This window comes from Strix uralensis, chromosome 2, assembly GCF_047716275.1.
Source record: "Strix uralensis isolate ZFMK-TIS-50842 chromosome 2, bStrUra1, whole genome shotgun sequence".
NCBI lineage: Eukaryota > Metazoa > Chordata > Aves > Strigiformes > Strigidae > Strix > Strix uralensis.
Window position 1 is genome coordinate 36,614,197 of NC_133973.1, and position 14,628 is coordinate 36,628,824.

Genomic DNA, 14,628 nt, shown 5'->3' on the forward strand with positions numbered 1-14,628 from the left:
ATAACACGAACCCATTTAAAAGGAAAATATAGCTAGAGTCAATGCAACCTTGAGTGCCCAACCCTAGATCATTTGGTCAAACACAAAGTTCTTGCTGATTTCACTGATACTGAAAGGAATTCAAGCAGGAAGACAGTAACAGTAACTTCAAGTATTTGCTTTCTGTTTCTCCAGGATGTGAGTCATTGTAAAATTGACACTTTGCAGAAAGCAAAAAATAACAAAATAATTCTATAAATCAGCCTAATATGCCTCATCCTAATAGGCATGCACAAGCGTGCTTAGGTATATGCTTGCACACAGGCTGGAGGCCGACTATTGGCATTCTTATATTATTTTTAGCGTGAGTAAAAATGCTGTCACTGAACAGCAGGTTATTTACTTTTTCCCCCCAAAATGAAACCTCTGGCAAAAGCATACAAATTAAGTAGGGCCTATTTAATTTTCTTTCTATTTTAATTTTCTACAGGAACTCACCAAATTTATTTTGTGAAATAGTGCAGTTATGCTAACAGTAGCGTTGCTCAAAAGCATAATCTGTAAAATCAAAAATCCAGCGTGAACAAAATTGTTGGTAAAAACATCATTCTGCACTTCAGATGAAAAAAAATATGGCTCCGTTTTTCAAATGCTGCCAGAAAGAAAAACCTTGACTCATGGATGTGCGTCGTAAACCATGGTTTCATTTCACAAAGAAAGTGTCCCGGCAGGGACCCAAAGCTGAACTTACAGCAGAGGCACAGGGAGCAAACGCCGGGGCTTCACTCAGCAGTGTGGTTTCCCTGACGTGGGGCTCCATCGCATTAAATATTACCACTTGGAGAGACGCAGGGGTTTAAAGTAAAGCAGCAAGTACCAGAGCACTCAAAGTAAACTCCTACGATGTGGCAACACTGCCCTCCTGCTTCCTAGTGATTCCTGCTCTTCTTTCATATTCAACATGCCTTGGGCCAAGAGATGTCCTGGGCAGCTTCTCCCACCACCTAAGTGTTGAGGCACTTTGCATTTCTTTCAGTCTATTCAAATCTCCTTGTGCAGGCAGCAAAGACACATCTCATTAGGGAAAAAGAGGATAATAAAAGTCCAAAACTTAAATTTCATGATTTTCTCAGAGGGAACACACACAGCTATAAAAATGATCTCAAAATCCAGTGTTTGATTTCAGGGTTCAGCTTCAGGCTTTATAACTCAGCTTAATAACTGAATTAACAACAAATAATAAAATTATAATTAATTCATGTTAGAACTGAAAATGGTTTATATCTGTTCATTAGGTTAAACACAATGGAAAAGGTTAAAAAAATGGAGGATTGGATTAGACTAATCCTGCTCTTTCTGCATTCAGTGTTTGGGGGATGGCAGGGAAGGAAAGACACAATACTCTAACCCTGGCCAGATTAAAATTATAAAAAATCAATTCAATTAAAATGCAATTAAAAATATTAATCCCTATGACCTGTTACTATCTGCTTCTATTGAAACAGCTGTCTTCTACAGGCCAACGAAGTAAACACCCTACTGAGGGAAGCAAGGAAAAGAAGAGAGGACACATCCCACTCACTGCGCAGTCCGAGGACAGGCCCTGCAGCCAGGTGCAGCCACTAACAGGCACATCAACAGGACGATTTGGAGGGTTAATTTAAGCATATGATGAAGGAGTTAACTACCGTAAAATAAAACAATGATGGAAGCCATACCTTTTATTTTGTGTTAACACTTTACATCAGCCTCTGCATTTTTTCCTTACACGAAGAAAAAAAAAGCTGCATGTGCAAATAAACCAAGAAAACTGGAGGGAAGGAAGGAACAGCTTGCAAGGCAATTGTGAAAAACAAATAACAGCAATAATGAGGAAGGAACAGAAAATGCTTCACAAAGAAAAGACGTGGGTCAGGATTCAGAAGAGATTGGAAAGACTCAAAAGGTGCAGGGAAAAAAAAGCTTGAAAAGGCTTATTGAACTCAGGACGTGAACAAGACTGAGTAACAAAATGAGAAAAAAAAGATTTACAAAGAAAAAAAATCCATCTGTTTCCAAGTTCCTGTAGATTAGGCCCTGGGTACCTCTGCTGACAAACACCTGAGCCCCTGGTGTTCACGTGCCCCAAACTCCTCCTGACTTCTGTCCTCCTTCAAGAGCGCAAAGCTGGCTTTGTCCTCCTCTCAGTTATCACATAAATTTTCGCACTTGAAAGGCAAAGGTTTACCTGGTAAAAATTGTCTGTGGCTGTATGCCTTAGGAGGGATGTTTCTGCTTCCAAAGGAAAAACGAATAATTAGAAAAAGCAGATGTCGGCACTAGTCATGCCTACTTCATCGCCGCTAAGCCCTTCTGGTTTTCTGATTTGAACCCAAAACATTACTAAATTGTGGATCCCCAAACTATCCGCACTCTCTCCCATATCTCCTTTACTCTCCTTCATCGTTGACCTGACCAAAGATTTTTTTGGTCATGAGCACAGGCAGGAGTCAACACAGCCACGCTCTCCGCTGGTGCAGCCCCCAGCCCCCACCAAGCACATGCCCTCCAGGAGCACCGTACAGGCATCACCGACACCTCTGACCCCTGTCTCCATCTCGCCTCTCCCGACAGGACAGCTGCGTGTGTAGCACCGTGTTTTCCTTCCAGAGAGCCTGTGGAAGAGGAGCAGGGTCTGGGAGTTTCGCTTGTGTGTTGCTTCCTCCACGCTTGCTGGCATTTTGCATCGTCAAACACCACGGCTGAACGGTCCAACAGCTATTTTCACTTGAACATTACTAGTCACTTAATTAGCATTGATCTGCACATTTGCCTCATGCTGGCTATCACCTTCTAGGCTTTCCATACGTGTCGGGTTTTCCTGACATGTGGCATTACTTTGATGCCTGGGAGCTTGACTTTGTTCTGCACTCTAAGGTCACGCAGAGTGCTTTTTCAAAGCGTCCTTCAAGCCAGCTCCCTGACAATGACAAATCTTGGTTTATTGCCTTTCCTAAGGCCTCACAGTGTTTCCTAACAGACATCCTAGTGGTATTCTCAAATCCATCACTCTTGAGGCCAGATGTAAAGTAACCACGGAAAGCTGTATACAGCCATCAAACCATATGAACGGTTTTATAACTACTGGCAACCCACTGAACATTAAATATTGGATTAACATTCAACAGCTCTGCTGGTGCTTCCTGCACTTTGGCAAGCGAGCTCTCCCCACTCTGTTGTACGCTGGCAGAATGGGCTACAACTCTCTTTCAGGAAAAATCTCAAAATGGAGGGCTTTGCTTGCGCTACACCAGACTTGCAACACGCACTCAGAGGGAAATAGAGTAATGCAACAGGACCACAGGTCGGGAGATGAGACTGCTGCTGCTTTTCAGCCTCCATGAAATTGGACTGCAACTACTGACACAGCTGGCCCGGGGAAAAACATGTGCTCGAGTTGTTACCAACCCAAACCTACTCGCTCACATTAGTTTTGGTTCACCCTCCTCCTTGCAGTCCCCTGAGAACTGTGATCCCTTTGGTGTCAGAACTGGTTTTCCTGTGTGCAAGATGAGAGTCTGCCTTGTGCTTGCTTGAATTCTTCCCCCTGCACACCATAACACGAGCACTTCTCCAAGCAGGAGCAATTTGCTGAGAGCTGGTTCCTGGTGTCTGTGCTCCACAGATGCAAGCACAATCCCAACACTGCCTTGTACTTCCTGCCTGCTTTTAAGCAAGTCGCTTCCTCAGCTCTGCATCCCTTGGGCACCTTGCATAGGACCGAACCTGTCTCCAGTGCGAGGTGTTGCAAGACTGCAGGCACTAACCTGACCCTGTTACATCCAGCTTCCACCTCTGTGAAGCACGGGCAGGTGAGCTGCCCTGAACGCAGGCGATCCTGCCAACGCAGGTCAGGCACCGCAGTCATCACCTGCCGGCTATTAGCACAGATCAGGGCAAAATAAACAGACCCAGCTCAAACTCACAGGGAGATGCCTGATCCCAGGGGATGCCAGGCAGCTCTGCTGGAGAAACTACTGCTGCCTGTGCACACGCATTCCTCCTGATATGCTGTTTTGCATCCAGACGCAGGCTGCACCGTTTTTAGAGGCAGAAGGAGACTGACTGATGGGACTCCAGCACACGGCCCAACAGAACGTGCCAACAGACTCATGACAGGGGTAATCGCCATGTTTAAAACACCATTTAAAGAAAGGTAACCTGTCAAGTTTGCTTATGTTGTAAGGCTCAGCCCCAGAGGACTCCAGCGTATTTCCAACACATCGAACTAATTGTAGTTTACATTCGTTTCACTCTCTATTAGAGGTGCTCCACTTTCCAGGAAAACTAATTTGATCTGCAGCACTTGGCCGGCCACAGCTTTCTGCATGAAACCCGAGCGCCTCTCTTCACTGAATGGGGGTTTGGATAATAGCGGAAAACGTGCAGCGCGATCCGTGGCATGTCACCCTAAACATTGCTACACGCCGAAAATAGTTTCGGCTTCCTCCGCCTCACGTAGTCTGGAAATAAAACATATGGAGTTAGCACGGCCGCTGATTGGATTTTGATTGTTCTGAAACGCTGCCAAGTTTAAAGTGGAGAGTGCGGCCTGAAAGGAAATACAGTAGACACTAGACAATTTATTTGTTTCTGAGTGGGGACCTGGCTGACGGGCCGCTTCGAAGGTGGCTAACAAGAGCAGCATGTTCCCATATGGAAACCATATGGGGAAATCAGCCAGGATCTACAAACATGGCACAAGATATGTTATCACGGCAACAGAAAAAGCAGAGCGCTGTAAAATCGGTGCCAATCACAACAGCAAATTGCTGATGGATGGCGCTGATAAATAACTGGAATAGCTAACATACCAGCAGGTTTTAGATAAAATGCCGTAGGAGCAGGAGAGGGAACAGGCGCCCGGGGGAGCGCTGGGGAAGGCGGGAGGCGATGCCGGCCTCGCTGCTCGGCTGTGCCTGCAGAGCTCTCTGGTGCAGCACGGCAGGCGATCCCACAAAGCCGAGGGCCCCTAAAGCCCTGAAAAAGGGGGGGGAAAAAAAAATCTCAGACGGTTGTGACCTTATTAAAGATACCGGCGATCGTTTCATCTCCTGAGAACAGCTCCATAAAGCCTGCCGGAAGTGCAAATATTGACATTCGACGAAAGCAACCGCGAGCTCCGGCGCGCCCGGGCCTTACTCAGGGCCGAACCGCGGCCGGTCGCACCGGCCCGCGGGGAAACGGGGCGAGCCGCCGCCGCGCTGGGCCGGAACCTCGGGCGGTGCCGGCGCGGCCTGCCCGCCCCCTCCCGCGGCGGTTCCTGCTCGCAGGCCCGGGGCCGCCCGCTCGCGGTCCACAGCGCCGCCCCGCGGCCACCGCGCCGCGCCCCGGCACCGCCCCCGGGGCCTCCCCCCGCCCGGGAGCCGCCCCCCGCGGTTTCTCCCCGCCCCGTGCCCCGAGCCTCGCTCCGCCCCCCCGGCGCCTCGGCGATATCTGCCCTCCGGTCAGCCGCGGGGTCCTACCGGGGGGTGGGGGGCACCCTCGGAGAGGGAGAAACAAAATAATACAGGAATGAAATCAAAAGGGTGCCCTGAATGTGGGGCAAATACATTCATCATCTTGACAGAGGAGGGAGGAGAAATTAACCCCTTCCCCAACATTTGAGACATTTTAACCTGGAATGCTTTTATACCTTTACTTTTTTTTTTTTTCCCCAAGAAACAAAAAACAAAGCCAAAGTTGTCCTGATTTCAAAAACAAAATTAAAAACAAACACTGAAAATGAATACATAATCCCAAAACAAATCAAATTTTTCAGTCAATTAAAAAGAAAAAACTTTAAATTCTTTTTTCTTTTCATTTTGTTGAGAAAGCAGAATTTTTTCATGTTTTTATAGAACCAAAATAGGCACTTTTCCAAGGTTATTTTGCTTCAGTCAATGAAGGAGAAAAGAAGAAATATCCACACCATTTCAACTTTGAGGGCAAAAAAAAGAAGGCAATAATTGAAGAGGCCGAAGCACGGCCCATCCAGCAACCTGACAGTCCTCAGGCCACACCGCGTACTGCTGAAATGTTTCCAGGACAGAAGCGTTCTATGCAAACTCAGTATCCAGAGAGCTAAAGCACAGGACTGTAAATAGGTTCATGCCACTATGGTCTTTCAGGAATAAGATCCCCTGTTGTCTCATCTCATGAGCGACTAACTGATTTTTCATTTCTCAACTTTATGATTTTAAAGACATTAGGAACAGATTTTTTTAAACCTTTATCTGTGGAAAAGGCATTAACTTTTCCACATTAACGCTTCAAGATTTACAGCTTTCCTTTTTGCTGGTGACAGTTCAGGAACTGCTTCACCAGTTCTGTGTATTTCTACATATTCAGTTCACATCTTCAATAATATTCAGACCAAAGCAGTGATTCTGTGTTTATTAAATTCATGTATGATTTACGCACAAGGTAGATTGTTCCAAAGCCCCAAGAAATCAATGGCATTTATACTGACTCTGAGAAAAACCCCTCTCAGGAAAATAATATATTTCATTACAGCTTTGACTAGCCCCTAACGCTACGTTTACTTGTCCTGCACACCTTCTTACTGCTAATACCAGAGCTGGAGCTACTTGAAATACGAAGCCCCTAACAACACCGTCCTAACCCCGTGATGTACTGTTGGCAAACTCTGGGCCCTGACTTTTTGGGTCCATGATTGTCTGGATATAGGTGCCTGTGAGTAACCTGATCAGAGGGTTTGAGCATGAGTGCCAAATCCAAAACGTTCAAGAAACATCAAAGGTAGAGGGGATAAGAGAGATGTCCAGAGAAATCCAAACATGTCACGCACCCATCAGACGTGGAATAACTCCTGAATCCTGACTGAACCAGGCAGAAGCCAGGCAGTTCTTGGTCAGGACAGGAATTGGTGCTCCAATCACCCAGATTCCCTTTTTTGTGCTTTCATTTCAAATGAGTAATAGTACCACTCATTTACTGGCCTTGTCTACATGCCATTTCCTCGGACCTTTTTTTTTTTTTCCTTTATAATTGCTGTTTAGGTAGGTTAGCTGGTGCTCTGGAGCTGAGTGGGTTATGCACAGTAGTGACTTGAAGCTCGTCAGTTGCCATTATAGCTCCTATTCATCAAGTCCTCACAGGCATCTTTAATGCTAAACTCTATAGCCAAGAAATCAAAATAGAGATCTCAGTCATTGCTTGTGATGATCTACCTGGTTAAATAAACCAGCCTTCAAAAGAAAAATAACACACTTCATGCAAAAGATCAGAAGCTGTAAGTGTCCAAAGGCCTCGCAGTACAATTTCAGCCACTGTAAATTAATGTTTACATGTCAAAAGCCTGTAAGTTATTATGTAAGTCCATATATACACATGTATGTTTACACTCACTATAATTTGGAACAAAAAAGAAACCTTTGGGATGAGTTTTAGCTTATTTCAGTATAAAACAGGTTATCACATATTTCAACATCACCTCATGCACCACAAAGCTACAGAATGATGCATTTTTATTCTAATAATGAAAGAAGTATTGCACTGATTTATGATAAAAAAGGAAAAGTTTGCCCCATCCCCGTCTCCAGTTGCAAATGTTTTTTGCCTGTGTGACACCCATGATCTGTTCTCCTCCAGAAACAGAAAGGTCACATCCAGGTTGACACTACACCTGCTGCAGGAAAAGCCAACCAGATGTATCTTTATGAGCCCCAGCAGCAGCGGCACTCGTACTTTCATTCCCTAAGCCAGATTTTCAATGGCAACCCCTAAACACACCAGTCAGCATAGTTCACTGACTGATGCTCTTACTTTCTCTGTGAACTCAGAAAATGTAGCAAAACTCCTAGTTTTAATTAATCAACAGCCTCTAGAGTATTCCACTCCGCTCTTTAAGCAAAACACATCAACTCTGGCCCAAGGCTGAGCACCTGCCTTTTCATTCCTCATCCTGGATTAGTTCCTTGAGGTTGAAGCAGGTGAGACAACCCAGTTTGACCTGTGCATGCTCTGGCTCTTCCAAAAGTTATGGCCAAATTGTCTTTGAACAAATAAACGCAAAGCTCAAGCCCCTACAACCAGTGGTCTCTTGAAAATTCAATCTTTTTTCCTAACCCTGCTGGGATTTCAAGCTGACAGCCACCACGTCATTTCTGTGACTGTAACACACTTTCCTACTGCAGGAAATACTAGCAACAGGCTGCAGCAGGGCAGGGATGGCTCTGCTCGGCTCCCAGTTCAGAGGTGGTGCCCACTGCTTGCTCCTCTGGCTCCGCACCACTGGGAACATCAAAGGAGCAGAAGCCGGTCAAAGCGAGGTCCCAGTGAGCACCCTGTCTTACATCAGCCCATGGCAGATGATGAAGGAAAGAGCAGATACAGCGCGAAAGTCTGCAACAACACCCCCTGGGTCTGCCCTCCCAGTTGCTGGCAATCTAGCATTTGTTCTTTGCATTTAACAGCCCTCCATCAACTTTTTCTTTCCAGAATTTGCACTTACTGCCATTGCTGCCAACACAAATAAACTCGGCAGCACCACGGGAAAGGCTGGGAGTCTTCCCACAGAATAACAGTCTAGAAGTTGCCCCTATGACTGAGGCTGGAAAACAACTGAAATGCAAGGGAGGGAGGAGAAGGAGGAAGATGCCAGCAGAGAGTGGGCAGGGTGGGAGGTGGATGAGAGACACAACTGGAGAAGGGAACATGGAAGAGTGGGGTAAGTGTATAAAGTGATATTTATCCTAAACTGAAGAAGCCAGAGATTATGTTTCCTACGAAGTAGTTGAGGGAGTGGGCAGGGGCTTGACCTCCCTTTATTGCTGTGTTAGACACATTTACTGATTTTCCTGAAGTCCTAGCTCCTGGAAACACGTGACTTTGCCATAACCTTAACTTTCATCACAAAGAAAGAAAGGAAAAGTCCAGCCCTCATAGTTATAGGGTAAACTCAAAACCTCAGGAGGCAAATAAAACCGCCCCAAAACGTACAGATTTTTTAATTGTCATGGTTTCTAAAGCTGATTCAGTTTGCACACTTGGAGCTAACTACATCAACGGAGACTACATATATATATTTGCTTGTCAACATCATCTTTATCTTTAAAAGCAACACTTCACTTTGCTACTAAACAGACTTGTTACCCAGTCACGTCAGACTATACAACATTTGCCTCTTGACAGCAAGTTTTTCAATTCTGTCTCTCAAGTTCTGACCAAAAGGGTAATTTTTCAATCATCAGAGAATGGGTTTGACACTTAGGATTTAGTGCCCCATAATTATGTCTTTAAGGTCAGAGAGTTGAAGTGTACTAAAAAACCACAACAGAATAGGGCTAGAAAACTAACAGTTGAGAATGTTGCTGGAACAAAATATTAAAAAAGGCTTTTTATCTTTTAAACACTCAATTCTGTCCAACTGCAGTAACGATTGAAACTTTTTTTCATCTCATTTTGAGCACACCTTTAAAACCAACCACAACAATGGATAAAGCTTCCTGCATCCACTTCCTGCTATGAACCATTCTAATTCTTTGAAATAAATATGTTTTGGGTTATTTTTGTAAGGGTAATGTTTAATATCTGTCCCCCAGCGTGTAAATGCATAGAATACACCAAAGATTTAACATCTGCTACAAATAATTTTACAGAGGATCTCAAGTTCTCTATTTTAAGATTATTAGGATATTGTACAGGTGGCCAAATTATTAAAATATGGTTTAAATTCAACACTCATGCATTTTCATAACATGTATTGGATTTTAAAGTCTGGAAGCCACATGTCAACACTAGAAAAGACAAGGCCAGCTTGCTGGCAGTTCAAACATTAAAGGCCACTTTCAAAACATTACAGACTTGCTATGCAGCACCACAGCTGTGGCAGCAGGCTGCCCTGCAGGAACACTTAGCAGCACCCCCTAGGTAGAGGTGATTTTGTAAAAAGTTAAGGCAAGCTACTTTCCTTTCAGACAAGTGAGCGTTTCCATGAGCATTACAGCATTACTTTCTCTACCCCATACTGATTAAGTCAAGACCTTTACCAACTGATCTGAATTTTAATATCTAAGTGCACACTGCAAGTGCAATGCAGAGTGAAAACTGAGGCATACAAACAACTGCTTTTGATTCTCTTTCGTTGTTCATGAAATACCATGAAAGCTAAATAAAGCTAAATAAATGTGGTATTAAAGAGCCCTACTTACTCTTACTGAGTAAGACTCAGTATTTATTCCTATTTTGAGTGAGTTGCTCCTTAATGAATGAACAGGAACCTCTTGCCTGTTGCACTGGCGTGGTGCAGAGCTCTGGGGACCTGGCTGGGGAGTTTGGGTCCCAGCTGGAAGGAAGTAAATGATTCACACCAGCATGTGCAACATGAAAACCCACTTCTGCTGCCTGTGGTTTTACCGGGCTGCTCTGAAGACCACAGAAAGTGGTTTTTAGCACAGGAACTTTTGCACCTTCTTTGGGGGAAGCACTAGCTATGCTGTTGCAAGGGAGAAGAATTGCTGTGCTCACTTCCCTCTGTCTCATGGTGTACAAGTGGATGCCATTACCTCAAGAAGCACCCTACAGCACCACCTGAGCTCCTTGGGTCTGAGAGCTCAGCTAGCACATCTGCTGTTTTAGTTCCTAATAGCCAGCGTATGTCTTTGTGCTTCCAGGCGATCCCTGCGAAGCCACAATCCACAATCGGGAAAGGGAATAGCACACGTGGGAAGGGGAGCTGGGATGATACCCGGTGAAGGGGGAGCCTCATGCTGCAGCCCACCTGCTGTAAGCCATCCCATTCACAAATGTTTTATTTTTCAATACATAAAATTTTGAGCATGTTCAGGGTAACCACATCAAGTACGGGACTCTTACTGCTTTAGCTAGAGTAACATCAGACACAGCTGAGCCTGAATCAGATCAGAGTCAAAAAACATCTCAGAACTGAGCCGATACAGAATCTGATCTCCAGCACTCACTTGGGGAAATATTTCTGTCCAGATTTTTTTAAAAAGACAATTAATTGAAAAAGTCAGTGAAAAACTAAAATTTACATGAGCCTTAGAAAGCAGTGTCACACAAACGAGCACCACAGAACAAACCAGATCACAATTCTGATCATCTGACCTCTCAGTAACCTCTGTATTGGGATGCTCAGAAAAGTAAACAATAGGATCATTGTCCAGTAGGACACCAAACAGAGCATTCGCAGTCAGAGTCAACAAAATCTTCACTAAAAATTATGCTAGACAAACCTGCACAATCTAGAATTTCTTTACTTGCCAGACAGGGTGTCAGCTGGGAACTATGGGGATTCATACTTGGTTTTACTCATAAGATCTTTACAACAAGCCTTGTAGGAGACAAAGTTCACATCCATAAAGATAAAAAATGGGCTTACCACAACACCTGGGTACAAGGCTATTTATAAAAATCCCACAGATTGAACTATTTTTTGTTAAAAAAAAGCTACTAGATTTCAATAGTTGTTAAAAGTAAATATTCTTCACATACACTCTCATAGAGCTCATAGAGAAGTGGAAGAACATAAAATAAAAACTATAATGGCAGGTGCTGCGGAATCCACTATTGCAGGGCATTACCTCACACACTGCACTAAAAGGTTATCTCAAATGTGCTTGCTTTCTACCATTTGGAAAAAAACCCCAACAACCTGACATTCTGGCTTCAGGTTGAAGAGTTTTGCACCAGCACTTTCTAAGTAATGAACAAAAGAACTGCTTGTTTCTGACAGCATCCGCAGGGTTTCTTGAAAGTGTCCTCCAGGGTTTAAGGGTGGAAAGAGCCAGGCACAGTATTTTGTACTTGCTCACTGTGCTTATTATTCTGCGCAAAAAATATGTTTTTCAATCCAATTTGGAAGCAACTTAAACGGAGCAGCACAAAGGCATTCTTTGTGACCTGCAAGAATGTTACTCAGGCCAGCAGGGAATAGCTAACCCACCTTAAAACCTACTTTTATTTCACAACCATCTCAAACCCTAATTTTATAGGATGGTCAGTGCTAAGGTTGTAAGAGCACAGTAGCACTGTGCACCTTTCCATACTGGGTGCCTCTGTTCTCATATAACCTTCCAGCTACAACCTTTCTACCCACAGGTTTTATTATTTTTAAGCAAGGCTGTACATTCACCATTCATCTGTTCAGTAATCAAATTGCAGTTTTTAGTGATTGTGACTATTTCGGCCATTCCCCCTTTTGTTAATTCCCTCTGAAGCAGCAGATTGGCTTTAAAGTCTATAGAGCTGATGGAGAAAAGATGGCTTTCATTTCAGTACACCATGAAAAGAGATCAAAGTCCAAATCAGATCTAACAGAAGAATTCAAATATCAGTCCTGAACGTAAGAAGTATAGTGGTTTTAGCGTATGAAAGCACGCTGTAATCCTCTGATTACAACACAGGGGAAGAACGCATGGTCTGTTCAGTAAATGCTTATGTTAAGAAAGTGCCTTTGAAGGTACATCACTATTCCTACAAAACATTTTCTGCTTCAAAGCAATTACTCAGGCAAGTACATAACATACCATACAAAGAACATTTAAACATTTAGTTATACAATTATTTGAAAGTAAAAAATTTGAGACTATAACCTGCTATTTAACCTTTAACTTTCTTCCACATACATGAGGAACACAGAGGTAGATGAACAAGGTTCAGGGAGCACATTACTGGACAGGAGGCAGGCAGTCACTGAAAGCAACCTTCAGATGTGAGCTCCAACTGCTTTAGGGCCACAAAAGGCTTGGGCTCCAACAGGAACATTTGGGCTCATGCTTTTGTGCACGGTACCAGTGTTTCTACTGATGGCACACAGCAAGGAGAAATTGTACAGGAAGGACTGTTACATCATGTCAAATCTAGAAGGAACATAATGGGATAGAGAAGTGTTCAAGAAGCAGAGCTGAGCATGTTTTCATGATGGATTTTCAAAAGACTGCAAGAATTTTATTACTGGAGAGTCATTGCACTCTATGTGATCACAATAATAACAGGGAAAATGAAAGCAGAATAGCAGGTATATTGCTGTTTTGGGCATTCAAATGTGAAGGTTTTGTAATGAATTCAAATAAATCCCAGATTTCCTGGCTTGGACATTACTTTCTAACTATGGCTGCATAGTCCTGTATTCATATACCTGTGACCTGAACTGCACAGACACCAACGTGTTACAAGCCAAAATCTAAGGAGCCTCACTAAAGAGCTCATTAAGATGGGGGTCAGGCACATCATCTTTGAGTCAGAGCCTTCAAGGAAAGAGAGAAGATGTCTGCCTACCAAATACATTCTGCAGCATGATAAAGCAGATTAGACTTGAGAAGAGGCTGTGTGTGCTGGTGCAATTCTCACCCCTCCCCACCCCTCCTTGTTGGGCTGCCCCCCCACCCCCCAGCTATACACCAATCTGTGGAGATAAGCCTGGCTCCTGCCCCTCCCGATTGCTCAGAAACAGTTATAATGGCCCATCATCTCCTAATGGCCTGGCACACCTGTGCCTGGGATGTGGTTAAATGGGAACAATAACAGAGTTGCACAGTCATCAAATTCTTGTGTAACTGCTGGAAGGCACCAGAAGGTATCTGACAAAAGTCAATTATCTTGGACCCTATAAACTGCGACCACGAGGGAGACCCTCTGAGCTCCTCTGGATCGCAGCGGGCCTGTGACCTGCAACTCCCCTGAGCTGTGATGCCTCTCAGGTACCGAAACCATTAAGGTGTCAGCTGCTCCAGACTGAAGGCCAGGGCAAAGTCCACCCACTGGAGTCTCAATTATGGCCCGTTGAGGAATGCCAAGGCATTGTATTTGCTCTAAACTCGAGAGGGAAATTTTCTTTGAGCTAGCTTCTCTTTCACCCGTTCTTTCTCTGTTTATTGGGGGGTGTGTGTGTGGGGGTGGGTACGTACCCTTGTTTCTGTGTGTTTGTCTGTTTTGTGTTCATTCTACTGAATTCAAACACCTTTGTTTCTGTGTGTTTGCCCATTCTGTGTATGCGCATGTATGTATGTATAAATTAAGGTACCGTCAAGTAAGTTAGTGTGAATCTTGTCATTTTAGAATCTGTGAATAAGTCGCTTTTCTTTCTTTCAGCATTTCTGAATTATTTTGTAATAATAAATTGCTGTTAGTTACTAATAAACCTAGATTTCTTACTAAATCATTACCGTGTCAATTCTTTCATCCATGACACTGTGTCCTTGGTTTGGAAGGCAACATTCTTCAACGGAAGACAGCTTGGTGTTATCTGAAAAAAAATGGGTAGCAAGTGGCTTAGATGATTTGAAAACCGAAAAAACTCTTCCAGTCTAATAGTTTACTCTATCTGGTTTCATTATTTGCATTTAGCCCAATACCTTAACAAGTCTTATACAATCACATTTCAGACATGCAGGCAAGAATGCACTTCTTTCCCCAAAGCTTTTGAAGCCATCTGCCACATTTGACAAGTTTTAAGTTTATACACTCCTTCAAGTATTACAAAAACCAGCAGATGTTAGAAACAAAGAAAACCTTATTGCAGGCTCTTACTAGATACTGGAGAGCATAGAAGAAAACAAACAACTTAGCAATGTCCAAATACGAAAAAATCTTCATCCAACGCTCACATCTTATGAGATACTCAGGCACCATTATTTCTGATGCTTC

At 43.8% G+C, this 14,628-nt stretch overlaps 1 long non-coding RNA gene across 1 annotated transcript in view; it reads right to left on the reverse strand.

Moving 5' to 3' along the window:
• The window catches only part of LOC141939162 (uncharacterized), a 55,459-nt gene extending 50,280 nt beyond the window's left edge, over positions 1-5,179 (reverse strand). Inside the window, exon 1 of the long non-coding RNA XR_012627490.1 lies at positions 5,041-5,179. This is a non-coding gene — a long non-coding RNA (uncharacterized LOC141939162). The remainder of the gene's footprint in view (positions 1-5,040) is intronic.
• Positions 5,180-14,628: the final 9,449 nt, after the last annotated feature.